Genomic DNA, 14,637 nt, shown 5'->3' on the forward strand with positions numbered 1-14,637 from the left:
TACTTATACAGTAGGGTGTAGAACTGGACATAGCCTAATCAGCTACAGGATGTATACCTATACAGTAGGGTGTAGAACTGGACGTAGCCTAACTACTTGCATTATGTATTCTTATAGGGTGTATGACTGGATATAGCCTAACCACCTGCATGATGTATACTTGTATGGTGTAGGACTGGACATAGCCTAATCACCTACAGGATGTATACTTGTAGGGTGTAGGACTGCACATAGCCTAATCACCTACAGGATGTATACTTGTAGGGTGTAGGACTGGACATAACCTAATCACCTACAGGATGTATACTTGTAGGGTGTTGGCGTGGACATAGCCTAATCACCTGTATGATGTATACTTGTAGGATGTAGGACTGGATATAGCCTAACCACCTACAGGATGTATACTTGTAGGGTGTTGGCGTAGACATAGCCTAATCACCTGTATGATGTACCGTATACTTGTAGGATGTAGGACTGGATATAGCCTAACCACCTACAGGATGTATACTTGTAGGGTGTAGGACTGCACATAACCTAATCACCTACAGGATGTATACTTGTAGGGTGTTGGCGTGGACATAGCCTAATCACCTGTATGATGTACCGTATACTTGTAGGATGTAGGACTGGATATAGCCTAACCACCTACAGGATGTATACTTTTAGGGTGCAGAATGTAGCCCTGATGTGTTGTTTACTTTCATAGTCGAGACTAAAAAAAGGAAATCATATATGATCTTTTTTTTTATTGTTTTGTGTTTTATATCTGGAATCTCCTTCGGCTATCTAAAAGTCATCAAAAGAATTTGGTGTCACGAGAAACATAAAGTATTTGGTGTCACGAAAAACATGTAAGCCTATGCGCATGCGTATTCGATGGCGATGCTACAATTGGTGGGTTTCTAAAACAATAGATAAAGCAAAGAAAATAAACATTGAAATGTTATCTGCTCCTTAAGTCTACCGAAATCACACCATGAATTTATGACTTTGGGCAGAAGGAATAAAACAATTTGTGTAGGAAACAAAAATGTTTCATTGCAGCCATATTTTTGTAACTACAAAGATATGATATTGGTTAGAATAACGGATATCCGAGCAGATAAGATTAGCACAAAGCTACAACACAATGCAGAGCACAGCTGAAAGGACGTAAAATAAGGTTTTAAAGATCTGGAAGATCTGGAAGAGTGCGTGGTCACTATTGCACCGACATAATAATAATAATGAGCCACGCCCCAACTGCCGATCTGCTTTTTCATATTAGCCCTCAGCATCTCAGGCAAACATTCTATCCTAACACACTGAATGAATGTCAATTGAAGTTATGCAAATATACCTGGCGTAGTCCAGAAAACCGACATTCCCTCGCCCTTGACACACGACAGAGTTAGTACATACGACATGCATTAGTTCCATCTGGCTACGTATATGGCAAGCCATGTGGGACAAACACCGCATAATATATCCACATATTAATTTGAATATATACGCGTATTAATTCGAATATATGCGGGTATTTATTATTAGCCAATCATAAGGCTTAAATATATCCGCGTATTAATTCGAATTCATATGAGGGTTAATTCGAATATATTAATTCGAATTAATTCGAAAGCTATAAGACATGCCAGTTATTGTCTGATTTAATACGTGTATATATTTAAATTAATACGCGTATATATTCGTATTAATTACGAGTATACATTATGCAGTGTTTGTCCCATATGGCTTGCCATATACGTAACACATAGCATGGTGTAATCTGCTTCTCAGAGGGTTTTCATCTTTAGGCCAAACTGAGCATGAAACGATTTTTTTTTCTCTGAACCAAACCGAATTAGTTAATGACAACTTTAGTCAAATTTCCATGGTATGGACCTTGATTGTCGCCTTGATAACAACAAAACACAGCATCTTCTTTTAGGCAACATAATATAGAGATATGAGATACCTATACGTGTAGTTACCACAAATACTGTTATATTTCAATAATGTAAATACTTGATATCATAAATAATATATAGGTTACACTGAGGTCTTGGGAGCCTCCTTCCCTTCAAGGCTTCACGATTATTATTTTTTTTTTTCAATTGGCTTGCATTTTACAACACACGTTCGCAAAGTCGTTTACACTGGCAAGATTTAAAGTTGTATGCTACTAAACTGTTTATACAAGGAAGTGTTTATAGTGAGAAAAGTGTAGTCTACTGCAAAGTTAAATTAGGGATGTGTTAGTGAGAACAATGACAAGGTGAACTAATTAATCTTGGTTTTTACTGCTAATCCCTCAGTAGGGCCATAAGAAGCACATTTTTACACAATGACAAACTAACGCATTCGACCCCAAAGCGGAGTCGTCGGCAAGGCTTGGCGCTTCTGTATAACTCTAATGGACGCAGAATATTGTGAACGTGAAGTATTGACGTGAATACGTCTTGTCTGGTAAGTTCATCGGTCGCCCCTTTATCGCATACATCGTTAACCATCATGGTTAGCTTTATCACTTCTTTATTCTGACAGTGGATAGATTTGGGCTCTTTACTGCTGGATAAATCACGACTTATTCTTTGTTTACTTTACATGTCAACCTGCGCTCTAGATCTGAGCTTCGAGACAACTTTCTGTTTACAAATGTATAGTATGTATCTCACTCCCAACCAGACACTTGAAAGTCTTTTTTTACGAGGTGGTTTCTTTCCATGAAATAGGAGATTTGGAGGGATTTGAGATACCCCTGCATCTCGCCGTCATTAACTTAAATTATGAAACTAATGAGAAATTTCGCAACGGAGCTTAAACCGCTCGTTAGAAGCATCGTCCTGGAATAATTCTATCATTTTACCTTAGTGAGGTTGAACAGTTCTGGTTCTTTAATATGTGATAGTCATAACAACTCAAATTTACTCATCAAGTATGATTCCGGTTGACCAAATGAGTTAGCTATACAGTGTTGCCATGGAGATAATATAACTAGTAAAGAAGAAGAATATTTATGCATCAACAGAAGCAATGGCCGAATTGTTTGTCAACATTTTAACGACTCTTAGAAATGATCGTTGTGTTAGGCTGTCGTGCACTACACGAACAACATCACAAACCGTGTTCTTCCGCCAAAATTCGCACGATGTTTCACTACTGTAATTGTAAATATATACTGATATATTTAACATATCGTCATAGAAGTACCTAACATGACATACGCAATACAAAGCTGTATGAGCTATATCCTATGTACCCACAGCAACGCAAGTATTAGCTTCACGAGCTATCTGGTGTAACTGCAGCTACAATGAATAGCTATGAGAGCTACCAGATGTAACTCTAACTATACACAAAGATCAGCAATACGAGCTAACTGTTGTACCCGCGATGTGGGCTACCAGGTGTACCCGCAGCTACGGGATAATTAGCTTCACGAGCTATCTGGTGTAACTGCAGCTACAATGAATAGCTATGAGAGCTACCTGATGTAACTCTAACTATACACAAAGATCAGCAATACGAGCTAACTGTTGTACCCGCGATGTGGGCTACCAGGTGTACCCGCAGCTACGGGATAATTAGCTTCACGAGCTATCTGGTGTAACTGCAGCTACAATGAATAGCTATGAGAGCTACCTGATGTAACTCTAACTATACACAAAGATCAGCAATACGAGCTAACTGTTGTACCCGCGATGTGGGCTACCAGGTGTACCCGCAGCTACGGGATAATTAGCTTCACGAGCTATCTGGTGTAACTGCAGCTACAATGAATAGCTATGAGAGCTACCTGATGTAACTCTAACTATACACAAATATCAGCTATAGGGGCTAACTGTTGTACCCGCGATGTGGGCTACCTGGTGTGCCCGCAGCTACGGGATCATTAGCTTCACGAGGTATCTGATGTAACCGAAGCTATACAATGATTAGTTATGAGAGTTACTACTAGGTGCACACACGTCAAGTTTGAGCTTTCTTTTTCCTGGAGTTTTTTATCTCTAGGTTTGCTGTGTTTTGCTTAAGTTGTCTCCAGTGTTGGTTGGTCTTAGTAGTTATTGTCTTGTGGTGTTTTTGTGGTTAGTTTGTTTCGGGGATTGTTGTGATTTTTGAGGATTTTGTTTGTCTTTTGGGTGTCTGGAGCTGGTGGCTCCTCTTTTGTTTAGGATAGGGTGTAGGCCTGACTTAGGTTCTTTTGTTGCCACTGTTCATAGTGCTTGTATAGGGTAGCCTAGGTGTTGGTTGGCCCTTCAGTTACTGTTAGGGTGGAGTGTAGGTCTTTGCTTGTGTTGTTGCATGGGTGTTGGTTGGCCCTTCCATGTACTGGTACTGTTAGGGTGGAGTGTAGGTCTTTGCTCTTGTTGTTGCTTGGGTGTCTTTCTAGACAGGCTAGTCCCTGTATTTGCAATTGGTGTCTGACATTTACAGGACATATACATCATGCATTGCAGGATCGCACTGGGCCTGTTGCTGTTTGGGATGGGTCTGCTGTTATATTTTACTGTCCATACTGTGGGAATCAGGGAGGCTGCTACTGGTAGAGATATGTCATCTTGTTATATTCCAAGCTCAAGGTCAGTCAGTATTCTTTCTTATCGTATCTCAAACATAGGTAAAAAGGGTAGATATGTTACAGTCCACAGTAGTTCGTACACCGGACCCATTACCTCACGTCGCAAAATGGTGTATTTATCCTTGTTAATTGTGCTGGCAGGGGACATCGAATTAAATCCTGGTGCAGGTAATTATTGTGGTATTTGCTCTAAACTAGTCAAAAGGAATGACAAGGCTGTTCAGTGCGACGAGTGTGACAAGTGGGTTCACATTCGTTGCAGTAACATCACAAAAGAGGGTTATAGGGTGTTGCAATTGTCCGACTTTGTTTTGATTTGTCCTAACTGTAGCAACCCCAATTTGTCAGCCACATTAGGGGTTTCTGCTTCCCAAAATGAACTTAATCTAAGCAATAGCTTCAGTGCCTTGGATTTGCTTCCTAGTAATGACCCCCCAGTGAGTTGCCCCATGGCCGGGGCCCGAAAACCAAAGTGCCTAGCAAAAGGCAAACTGTGAACAAGATCGTCCTCGCTTCAATTAATATCAATGGTGTCAGAAGTAAAAAGCTAGAGCTCCAAGCCTTTCTGGATACTCATAGTCCCGATGTGGTAGCGCTCCAAGAAACCAAAATTGACAGTTCTGTTGGCACACAAGAACTCCTGCCTGCTACTTTGGGGTACGTCACTTTTAGGAATGACCGTACCATGGGAGGTGGGGGTACAATGTTGCTGATTAAGAAGCAGTTGCAACCGGTAGCGGCTCCTTTCCTCACAAATGGCTCTGAATCTGTTTGGGCGAAGTTCACTGTAAATGGTAGTTGCCACTATGTTGCTTCCTGGTACAAGGATCCTGATGCCCATTCTGATCATATCAACTTACTCAGAGAGCAACCGAACATGATTACAGCAAAATACCAACTGGTAGACAACCATGTTTTCACGTCCTAGGAGACTTTAACTACAGTAAAATTGACTGGTTTACCAGACTGAACAAGGAAAGTCAAAACTGTTTAACTCAAAGTTGTGGCAAACCATTGTTAGATATCATCGATGATTTTGCTGCGGACCAGCTAGTCAGTTTCCCCACTAGAGGTGAAAACACCTTGGACCTCGTTATCACTAACACGCCTAGTCAGTACGAGGAAGTTAAGTCTTCATCTCCTATGAGTGACCATGACACGGTCCTTTGTACACTGAAGTGTTTTCGGCCCTATGATAGACAGCCACGTAGACGTATCTTACTTTACTCTAAAGGCAATTATGATGCCATGCGTCATGAAACGAGAGCTTTCACTCAAAATTACTTCAATGGGTTACAGAACAAACGGGATATTGAATCAAACTGGAAACTCATTAAGTCATTCTTAGACAGTACTGTCAAAAGAAACATACCTTCAAAGATGTTCTCAGGTAGGAAGTCATTACCATGGGTGTCCACCCACATTCAGAGACTCATCAGAAGGCGCGACAGACTGCATAGTCTGTACAAAAGAAATAGGAAGACCAATATCTATGACAAATGGGTGGAGATGCGCTCAAGAATAAAGAAAGAAATTAGAGCTTCGCACACAAATTTTGTAAATGGCATCCTGGGGGATGTCAAAACTGACTGTAAGCCCTTTGGAAATACATAAATGGTAAACGTAAGGATAAACATTGCATTCCACCACTGCAGACTTAGGACAAAATAGTGTTCAGTGACATAGATAAAGCTGAAGCTTTCAATGAGCAGTTCTCCAGTGTGTTTACTAGGAATACCCCAGATGAAATCCCATTACAAAGTCCTTTGTGTGTGAGGATGGATGACATGCATGTCTCCACCTTTGGAGCGGAGAAGCTGCTGCGGGGTGTGAAAACTTCAAAGGCTGTGGGGCCAGATAACATTCATCCTTGGGTACTAAAGGAACTGGCTACTGATATTGCACCAACTATCAGCCACCTTTTCCAGCAATCAATCACTGATGGAAGTCTACCTAGGGATTGGAGAACTGCTAACATCTGCCCCATATATAAGAAGAATGATGTATCCTCGCCAAGTAATTATCGCCCTGTTTCCCTTACCAGTATCTGCTGCAAGCTCTTGGAGCACATAATCAGTTCTAATATCATGGAGCATTTCCAGAATAATAACATCTTGACTGCTAAACAGCATGCATTCAGGAAATACCATAGCTGTGAGACCCAGCTCGTTTCTGTCATCAACGAATGGGCCTCCTCCCTTGACCAAAGAAAGCAAGTGGATGTCTTCATCCTTTATTTTGAGAAGGCTTTTGACACTGTTCCTCACGAATTATTGAAATCTAAACTGTACACTATGGGTGTTTCACATCAGGTTCTCTGCTGGGTGGATGCTTTTCTGAGTGATAGAGAGCAGTCGGTTGTTGTCAATGGGTCCAGGTCTAATCCTTCTAAGGTTACTTCCGGTGTTCCTCAAGGGTCAGTTTTTGGGACCCATTCTCTTCCTGGCGTATATAAATGATATTGGTAATGCTGTTTCTTCTGGTGTCCGACTGTTCGCTGATGACTGTGTCTGTTATCGGGTTATCGATGATGTCAGTGATGGTCATCAACTTCAGGAAGATATTAATATACTAGGACAATGGGCTAAATATTGGGGCATGAGTTTCCAGCCGGTGAAATGTAACATTATGACCATTACTAGAAAGAGGAAACCTGTGATTTTCAATTACACGCTCAATGGGGTTCACTTGGCTAAGGTTGATTGTGTTAAATATCTGGGTATTCATATCACTTCAGATCTCAACTGGGGAAAGCATATTCAAAATGTGTGTAACAAAGGCAATAGGATATTGGGAGTTCTTCGTAGAAACTTATCCCCTTGTTCGAAGGATGCAAAATTGGCTGCGTATAAAGGTCTCCTCCTGCCTGTATTGGAATATGCCAGTTCTGTCTGGGATCCCCACCAAGCTTTCTTGCAGCACAACCTCGAAAACATTCAGAGGCGTGCAGCCCGTTTCATCACTTCAGATTATTCAAGAGAGCCTGGCTCTGTCTCATCTCTTTTACGGGACCTAAACCTGGTGCCCTTGGCAGAGAGGCGCGGGCAAAGTAGAATCATCTTATTTGCTAAGGGCATCCATGGTCAGGCTCAGATTCCTATTGACTGCCTAAGGAAGCCTCTGCGTAGGAGTCGGAATATGCACGATATGCATTTCTGCCAATTGTATGCCAGTACCAATTGCTATAAGTATAGTTTTCTTCCAAATACAATTAGGGATTGGAATAGTCTGCCTTCAGACCTCATTAGTAGTTCCAGTGGTTCTGTGAATCCTGTCACTCATATCAGTACTCGTGTCAGATTTAACTAATTACTCTCTTGACGTGTGTGTGGTGAGATATTGTCCCTTTTTGCGGATGTGTCACCGTATCGAAGACGAAGACGAAGAGAGCTAACTGATGTAACTCCAGCTATACACAAGATCAGTGATACTAGCTACCTTATGTTCCGGTAACTTTGCAATGAGGAGGCACAAGGGCTAAATACTCGCAGCTACCGTGACGCGATGGTTTGCTATAGGATTAGCTATGAGAGCTAACTGGTTTAACCACAGCTACGGGATGATTAGCTTCACGAGCTATCTGGTGTAAACACAGCCATGAAACGATAGCTATGAGAGCTAACTGATGTAAGCCCAGCTATACACAAAGATCAGTGATACTATAGCTACCTGATGTTCCGGTAACTTTGCAATGAGGAGGCACAAGAGCTACATCATATACTCGTAGCTACCGTGACGCGATGGTTTGCTATAGCTATGAGAGCTACCTGGTGTAACCACAGAAGTGAAATGATTGAGTAGCTGCAATTCATAGAACAGTGAAACCTGCAAGCACCATTGTGGCATAATTCTCAAGAACTGAAGTCTCTAGAATGAGGAAGGCAGAGGTAAAGAGGGCACTATATCAAGTAGCCATTGAACAGTTTATTTTACCAGGAGACGTGGCTGTATCTAGGTACAAAACCGTAAAGCTTACCTTGATTTTTTTTTGAGCCAGTGAGGATATGTAGAGGATAAGGGACTCGAGTTTCGGTGCGGTTGGTGGGAGGAGTGGTAGGTTTATCTATTCCCATAAGTTCCAGACACCGATTCGGTCATGTCGGACGATTAAAGAGGTGCGTATAATCCTACGAAGGATAGTTATTATAGTTTCTTTATTAATCCTTTCGAGTTAATAATACTGCCAACAGCGATTAAGTAGAGCAACCGACTCATAGTTGTTACAGTAACTACTGTTCATGTCCTGTAACACATATTACCGAGTTACGAACACAAAGTAGTAATTACTGATGCACGGTTGTGGGATATGAACAGTAGTTGCTGTACCAACCATTATTGCGAGTTTATTAATACGCGATTCTAACATGAAGTCGTATCTAGTCGTTTGATGCTATAAGTAGGCCTATGGATATACCCGAACATGGCCTTTCTTCGTTCTCGGCATGACGAATTGGCGTAATTTAAAGGGAGGTTTGAACTGGAATCAAGCGGTTTACCGTACCTCCTTTACTTCATCTCGTATGCATTCTCATCTTCATAGACTCCTAGTCCAGTCGCGCAGTTCTTTGTCTTACATGGGAACAAGTTAACAGATTGGCAGTTGTTACAGTGTCACCTATAACACGTGTTACCGTGTTACGAACACAAAGTAGTAACTACTGATGCATGGTTGTGGGACATGAACAGTAGTTGCTATACCAGCTATGAATATCGGCTGAGTAGAGACAATGTCCCCATTTGGATAGAGAAGATAATCAAAATTGGGATGCATAATAAAACTGACACGGAAATGAAATTTGAAATGTATATTGTGAACTAAAAATATAACATGGAGAGTGCATATGTAGAATTATGTGTAGAATCAAGAATGGCTTATATATCGGTAAGTTGTCCATGATAGTTGGAGATACAGTCAATATGTTTACCAGCAACTAACTGATATATCTAGAATCAAGAATGGCAGTAAGTTGATGGTTGGAGATACAGTCAATATGCTTACCAGTAACTAACGGATATCTGTAGAATCAAGAATGGCTAATATATCGGTAGGTAGTCCATGATGGTTGGAGATACAGTCAATATGTTTACCAGCAACTAACTGATATATCTAGAATCAAGAATGGCAGTAAGTTGATGGTTGGAGATACAGTCAATATGCTTACCAGTAACTAACGGATATCTGTAGAATCAAGAATGGCTAATATATCGGTAGGTAGTCCATGATGGTTGGAGATACAGTCAATATGTTTACCAGTAACTAACGGATATCTGTAGAATCAAGAATGGCTAATATATCGGTAGGTAGTCCATGATGGTTGGAGATACAGTCAATATGTTTACCAGCAACTAACTGATATATCTAGAATCAAGAATGGCAGTAAGTTGATGGTTGGAGATACAGTCAATATGCTTACCAGTAACTAACGGATATCTGTAGAATCAAGAATGGCTAATATATCGGTAGGTAGTCCATGATGGTTGGAGATACAGTCAATATGTTTACCAGCAACTAACTGATATATCTAGAATCAAGAATGGCAGTAAGTTGATGGTTGGAGATACAGTCAATATGCTTACCAGTAACTAACGGATATCTGTAGAATCAAGAATGGCTAATATATCGGTAGGTAGTCCATGATGGTTGGAGATACAGTCAATATGTTTACCAGTAACTAACGGATATCTGTAGAATCAAGAATGGCTAATATATCGGTAGGTAGTCCAGGATGGTTGGAGATACAGTCAGTATGTTTACCAGCAACTAACGGATATCTGTAGAATCAAGAATGGCTAATATATCGGTAGGTAGTCCATGATGGTTGGAGATACATTCAATATGTTTACCAGTAACTAACTGATATCTCTAGAATTAAGAATGGCTAATATATCAGTCAGTTGATGGTTGGAGATACAGTCAATATGTTTACCAGTAACTAACTGATATATGTAGAATCAAGAATGGCTAATATATCGGTAGGTAGTCCATGATGGTTGGAGATACAGTCAATGGGTTTTAGCTTACATGAAATGCTCAATTTTACGTTCAATTTCAGAGTATGTTTACACAAACACGTCGTTTGCGAAAGTAGTTTTCATCGAAAACAAGGTTCGTGCGAACTGGTAGAAAGGACAGATAGTATAAAATCGTCTACAAGGTAAGAAGTGTCGATAATCACGTGTCCGATGATTATCCTCTGATAAATGAAGAAGTATATAAAAAAGTTCCAGTAAAATAGAAATCAATAGGTACTTGATGGATATCTACAGTAACACGCCAGCTACTTGAGTATTCATTGCTTGGAATGAGTACTTAGGCTAATCTATATTATTAAACTAAAATAATCCGGCTTTATGAGATATCGTTAAAATTTCCTTTGGTCTCGTGGTTCGATCACTTGGTTATCATTGTGACCAAAATAACATTTTGAAAGGATGGGTGGAATGAATTGGGATGAGTAAACGTATCAAATATAGGAATGAATATAAAAATGAATAACTTGATACAGAACATTGTCTTTACATTCGATGTTAAGTAGTCGAATAAATCATATACTAAAAGTCATGTTACCCTGTCATGATTGAATATACATGTTTGTGACGTAATCGATATGCGTGGATGCAACGTTTTCGAATGATTAGGTTCATCTGCAGTCCCCACACGTGCTCAAATTCCAGTCACATCGTTCCAATTTTGACTAAATTCTAAATAAATCGATACATGCTAGTACTATTCACGAGATCACGTTTCTTTTAAATCGGAATCAGTTCGTGTAAAAGGTATCACATGCCCGGACAGTCACCGTGATGTTACGCCTCGTGTGTCCTTTAGATAACCCTGTGACGTATAACGTCATTTGAATCGATGCGCGCATATTTTATTTACGCTCTGAATGACTTGAGAGTGTAAAGTCTAAATGCTGTGTATTCGGCAGTCTGCATGAGTATTAATGATCTATTCTGCAGTTAAGTACGAACCATGATGAATTATTGTTCAAAATTAGTATTTTGTCGAGAAATATGATCCATTGTTTGCATCTACAATTTTGAAATAATTCTACCCCTGTGTATGAAGTAGCCTAAGGTCACCTTATCCTCGTTTCCCATCAAAATATTAATCTTCCTGATATTTGAAACATTTTTTATCTTGGGATTCGGTGCAAGAAGAGTCCTTTATGTTTAGCCCTGAGCATGCGCACGTGTACATGAATTTACGTGTTGTCTTAAAATAGAAATCAAAAAGCACACTGGGTGCCTAGATAATCCAACATGGGAGTCTTGGCAGCTCCCTGATCCAACACAGACGGGAAGAATGCAAATTTCAACCTTGTGATCGGAAAAATACGATTTTTTTTACAACAAGAAACACAGAACACTTTTAGCTCAATTTGATTACCCATCGATGGCCTTGTAGATAAGCACAGCGGGTTGCTGTAGGAGGAATTGAATACAAAAGGCAAATAGCTACTTGCGTCATTCATGACGTCATAACACATGCAGTGAATTCTTAAATAGCCAACTGTATCAATAAACGACAAGAGAGGCATTAATGAAGGCTTTGACTGCCTGCGCGGTTAAGCTTTGTAATGATAAAGACATCTACCGCAGACAGCCATGGAAGGGAAGCCATGCGGCAGCGGTCGTTTACCACCAACCTGATTAACGAATACATCGCAAAATCGGAAAGGAACATAATACATTCATGAGCAATGGGCGCATAACATTCTCTACCAAATCTTCAGCTAACGTAAGATCTTATCATATCATCTTAACCAATCATTTACTTTAGTATATAAGAACTTAATATCAACTTATATTGATTTATTAAACGAATTACTTCAAATTAGTCAAATTTCCGTTACATTTTGAGAAGTGCTAGTCTTTCTTTAGAATTGGAAATTAGTATGTTGATTCCTCTGACGTCAATGTCTCTAGAATCAGGAATAAAATCACAATGATTGTGTTATGGCATCAACAACTCAGACTTCAGTAACAGGGAGACCAGGGAGCCATTGCTATACATCACAGCTAAGCCTATATAATAAATCTCAAAGATTATAAACAATAGCAATAGCTTATTATTCAACTCAGTTTGATTTTATGAGACAATTTACAAGACAATCAAACAAGAGATTTCGTCTACATGTCACTACTGTACACTTATATGTCAGCTAGGCAATGTAATGAAATATGTAATTATATAACATGATTATGTTTGCCTTTACTTAGCGTCAAGTTTGTCAGGGCAACACTTCTATGTGTCAATTAAGACAAGAAAACCACGTGAAGCATGGCCTTCAATCACTCACTGAGAGCAACCCTTCCGTGGACCTCTGTTAACAGTTCTTGAAGAAAAAGCATTATCTTTAAAGATGACTGCGAGGGATACGTCCTGAACAATGACCGACAGCTATGTCATAGTAAGATATTACAAAGAACAATATGTCATTACGTTAGGTAACTAAGCCTAGCCATATATTTACTGCAAATTTTTCATTTAGTACCTTCACTTCGCTTGTAATGTAATTTGCATGTATTTAATGCAAGGTTGTGAAAATCATTATTAAATCCATCAAACTTAATTCGGGCTAAATTCTATAGCTGACGGTACAGTAACACGTACCAAGCTATGTCTGAACCTTCCAGAAAGCCTCTTTGGTATTTCTTAAGCTAGGGATGTGCCTCTTGTCTACATTTTGTCGATCACGGCTGTACTTCCTATTTGTCCTCAGGTAGTTTTCAAGTATCACTTGAGATGCATTCTACACTAATTCAGCTGGAAATATTAGCAATTAAGCGCTCGTTTAGTACGTCTTGCTCTCCAGATAATTGTCAACATTAAAGGGATTTTTCAGGACTTGGAGCAACTTGTTTAAGAAAAGAATTTAATTATTATTCCCAAGAGCATTAAGGCCAACCAAAGGAGGAGAGAGACTATGGGAGTTTCCCGTTCAAGCATCTGTCTTCATTTTTAAAATGAAGAAATGCAATCATTTTAACTTTTCTTTAGAAAGTAATACGAGTTTTACAAGTTCATCAAGAAAGATGGAAAGAATCCTTCTTAAAGACCTTATAGGTTGAATAAGGCGCAATCCCCACTGCTTTCCCACAAATGAAAAGAAAGTACTTTTAATACTTGTGAAGTAAACACTTTAGTTGAAATCAAACGAAGTGGCTGGATAGTGTAGACTATTACCTGAATAGACTTATAAACTATGTCGAGTCTGTTATGCGAGTCTTCCAAGATGCTGTCGATGTTCGTGAAAACATTTCTCAAGATCCCTTGTACAAATACTTGCAGTGAGATGTACGCGTTTCGCTGAGGCCTCTAATAATATGTAGAATAAAGCACTGGGAATAAATCAAATCGCCATTTAATGGTCTATATAGTACTACCGTATGTGATTCAGTTAAACGAGAAATGGTTGTCGAAAAAGCTAGTCGAAGAATTTGATAGAGTATTAATAATTTGTAAAAGGAACGAGTAAACCTTGTTGTGTTTAATCTAATTAATAATATTAATAGTATATAATATAATAATAATTAATATTTAATTAATACCATTATGGAAACTGTCTTCCAAGCTTACTTTCTAGTTTATTAGTAGAACAATTGAGTAAATTGCTCCCTTCGCAACAGTATTTTATTGTGAAGTATGTAAGCATATTAATCAGCCCCTTATCCAGTTTTAACACGGTTAGCATTGGTCAGATTCTTAACGAGGAAAGAATTAGGAGAACGATGATTGGCTGTTAGCCTACTCAATCTGATTGGTTGTTAGCCTACTCAATCTGATTGGTTGTTAGCCGACCCAAGCTGTGGTAGAGATGATAGATGACAATGAATCTGTTAATATTCTAAATATCCCTGTCGACATTATATCAATTACATAGCCTGTTCATAGCCGTTTTCAAATTTCTTACTCAGTATAAAACAGGGTATTTACAAGATATAAACAGAGTGTTTACAAGGTATAAACAAGTTGTGTAGCAATACAGGCAACCACGTATCACATAACCAATACAGTTACAAATTCAATGAAAACATCAGCACTCGATTCACCCTAGTACATATAGTTCAAA

The sequence above is a fragment of the Apostichopus japonicus genome, chromosome 19, assembly GCF_037975245.1.
Source record: "Apostichopus japonicus isolate 1M-3 chromosome 19, ASM3797524v1, whole genome shotgun sequence".
In the NCBI taxonomy this organism is placed as follows: Eukaryota; Metazoa; Echinodermata; class Holothuroidea; order Aspidochirotida; family Stichopodidae; genus Apostichopus; species Apostichopus japonicus.